The sequence below is a fragment of the Tiliqua scincoides genome, chromosome 6, assembly GCF_035046505.1.
Source record: "Tiliqua scincoides isolate rTilSci1 chromosome 6, rTilSci1.hap2, whole genome shotgun sequence".
Classification (NCBI taxonomy): Eukaryota; Metazoa; Chordata; class Lepidosauria; order Squamata; family Scincidae; genus Tiliqua; species Tiliqua scincoides.
This window is the reverse complement of record NC_089826.1, coordinates 4,691,434-4,694,775: the sequence shown is the minus strand read 5'-3', so window position 1 is coordinate 4,694,775 and position 3,342 is coordinate 4,691,434. Positions and strand designations below refer to the sequence as shown.

The 3,342-nt window shown below is 45.0% G+C and overlaps 2 pseudogenes; both read right to left on the bottom strand.

Annotated features, from left to right (window-relative positions):
* Window positions 1-784: 784 nt before the first annotated feature.
* Window positions 785-907, bottom strand: LOC136656722 (5S ribosomal RNA; annotated as a pseudogene).
* A 268-nt stretch (window positions 908-1,175) lies between these two features.
* On the bottom strand, window positions 1,176-1,295 carry LOC136656335 (5S ribosomal RNA; annotated as a pseudogene).
* Between the last annotated feature and the right edge of the window lie 2,047 nt (window positions 1,296-3,342).

The window sequence follows — 3,342 nt, the reverse complement described above, 5'->3', positions numbered from 1 at the left end:
TTTGCGATATGGCTGTTTCTCCTACTTGCTTGGTCCGAAGTCTTGTTGACAGAGACAAGGTGATCAGCCCAGGTGATGAGCTTGAGAATCATTTGAGAAAGGAAGTTCCTTCTGTAATGTATTTATTTAAATTTTATATTTAATTTTTTTCCCAGCCCTCGACACTGTGCCAGATATTTGATGCAGCCCTTCGGCCAAAAAGTTTAGAGACCCCTGGTCTATTGTATCTTGGATATTTAGGTGAGGTCGCAATCACTGTATCTCAATGGGTCTCCCTCTGCATGGGTTTTATTCTGTGTGGCCTGGAGCAGGGCCTGTGAAAGAGGGGTGTAGCAGGTACATCATACCTGGGAACCAAAGTAGGAGAGTGGAAATTTCCTGGGATCTCAGAAAATGTTTGCATAGACTGTGTGAAAACTAGCATTTAAATGTTGTGTAAGCCTATATAGTTTTATACATCATAATTCAGAGAAATTTTGATCAAATGATTGTATGAAATTACGATCCAGTGGAGAAGGGAAAGTGTCGAAAAGAAACTTTGTGCCCCCTGATAAAATTCCACCCAGAGGCCCCATCTTGGTGCCCAGGACAATGGCATGGTCTTTGCACTGCTGGAACAGGATTTAAGGCATGGTCTGTGAGTTCTGCCACCCTACATCCCATATTGGATTGGGCTGTCCCTCTGTGGCAGAGATCTCTAAACTTTTTGGCCGAAGGGCAGCATCAAATATCTGGCACAGTGTTGGTTGGTTGGCAACCTTCAGTCTCGAAAGACTATGGTATAAGCCTACAGCACCCGGTATTCCCTGGCGGTCTCCCATCCAAGTACTAACCAGGCCTGACCCTGCTTAGCTTCCGAGATCAGACGAGATCAGGAGATAGTGTTCAGTATAGGGAGATGGTTGGCAACCTTCAGTCTCGAAAGACTATGGTATAAGCCTACAGCACCCAGTATTCCCAGGCGGTCTCCCATCCAAGTACTAACCAGGCCTGACCCTGCTTAGCTTCCGAGATCAGACAAGATCGGAAGATAGTGTTCAGTATAGGGAAATGGTTGGCAACCTTCAGTCTCAAAAGACTATGGTATAAGCCTACAGCACCCGGTATTCCCAGGCGGTCTCCCAACCAAGTACTAACCAGGCCTGACCCTGCTTAGCTTCCGAGATCATGGTATAAGCCTACAGCACCCGGTATTCCCAGGCGGTCTCCCATCCAAGTACTAACCAAGCCTGACCCTGCTTAGCTTCCAAGATCAGACGAGATTGGGCATGTGCAGGGTAACAGTTGTTGATGGCCAGGAAAAAAAAAATTAAATATAAAATTTAAGTAAATACATTAGAGGTGGAACTTAGATGAATGAATAAATGAATGGGTTCAAATGTCCAGGACTTCTCCAAACATGAACACAACCCAAGAAATAAAGCACACACTTAAATGGACCCCCATTTCCTCACCCCACAAGCACAACTCTGGTTGTGTTTGGTTAGCTGGGCCAGAGGTGCTCAGGAGATCAGAGACTGGCCGTGGGCCAGATAGAGGCTCACCACAGGCCACATATGGCTCCCGGGCTGGGGTTTGGAGACCCCTGCTCTATGGTTTGCATCAGATATCTTGGCACTACAGAAATAAACCTTGGAAACAGCATTGGGATTCTCTCTCTCCCTTCTCTTGTTTGGGGCAAACTATAGTTCACTGTTCCTTCTGAACTTGCAAACTACGGTTTGTGCAGCCCAGCAGTGATTCTTCATCAAATCCTGCTCTGATGCAGTTGGAGACCGAATACAGCATACATACAGTATTTTTCACTCCAAGTTCACTGCAAAAAGGAAGCAATGGGCTTTTGGCATTGACTCAGGGATATCTGCAGTCAAGTGAAATGGAAAATCTGCATATTGTTCCTGTCTTCTAGCCCCGCAATAAGGACTGCCTTCTAATATTTGACACGCTTATTGCTATTTAGCTTGATTCTTTCATAATTGCCAATTGTACATATAATTAATTAGTCTGCAACATGGGTGATTTCTTGCTTTGCTGCCCTGCTTGCTTGAACAGTATCTCTGATTAATTCCAGCGGCAAGCTTCATTGTCACACAAAGCACAGAAAGGTAATCTGAACGGGCCGCTCTCTTGGCATGAGTCTGGCTGGTTAATTAAATGCAAAATAGATGGTTAGGGTTCCGTTTTGGGGAGCAGTTCAATTTCTATCTGTGGCGCAATGGTGGTAAGGTCTACCATTTAGCCAGATGAAACTCATAAGTTGAAACTCGTAAGAACATAAGAATAGCCCCACTGGATCAGGCCATAGGCCCATCTAGTCCAGCTTCCTGTATCTCACAGCGGCCCACCAAATGCCCCAGGGAGCACACCAGATAACAAGAGACCTCATCCTGGTGCCCTCCCTCGTATCTGGCCTTCTGACATAGCCCATTTCTAAAATCAGGACATTCCGCATACACCTCATGGCTTGTACCCCGTAATGGATTTTTCCTCCAGAAACTTGTCCAATCCCCTTTTAAAGGCATCCAGGCCAGATGCTGTCATCACATCCTGTGGCAAGGAGTTCCACAGACCAACCACACGCTGAGTAAAGAAATATCCAGAAGTCCAGAAACTCATATAGCTGACTGGAAATACTTTGGCCCAGAACAGTAACTTCAGGGAACACAGGCAATGAATTTGAGCTTTTGTGAAATCCTAATTTAGATTCCTCCCTCCCAGCCATTTAACATGAGCCAGAAGTATGCAAACATTCATAATTATGTAGTCAGCTAATGAGAAATTCATTTTCTGGGTTTCAAGGCCAGGTTCACCTTGATAGGAACCAGATGTTTCACCCTAAACCAGGGGTCTCTAAACATTTCAGCCGAAGGGCCACATCAAATATCTGGCGTAGTGTTCAAGGCCAGAAAAAAAATTAAATATAAAATTTAAATAAATACATTAGAGATGGAACTTAGATGAATGAATAAATGAATGGGCTCAAATGTCTAGAATTTCTCCAAGCACCAACACAGCCCAAAGCACACACTTAAATGGACCCCTATTTCCCCACCCCACAAGCACAAATATGTTTGGACAACTGGGCCAGAGGCTCTCAGGCGATCAGAGGCTGGCTGCGGGCCAGATAGAGACTCGCAGCAGGCTACATCTGGCCCCCCCGGGCCATGGTTTGGAGACCTCTGCCCTAAACTAACTCTGTAGAGCATTATCAAGAGACTAAAGAAAAATACAACTAAGCTAAGCACCACACCTGGAATGTGGTGAATATCCCTGCCAAAAGCTCAAAAGAACCCTAAGCATGGATAATTGGAACCTCCCTACAGAAGATTTTTTAATTAAAAA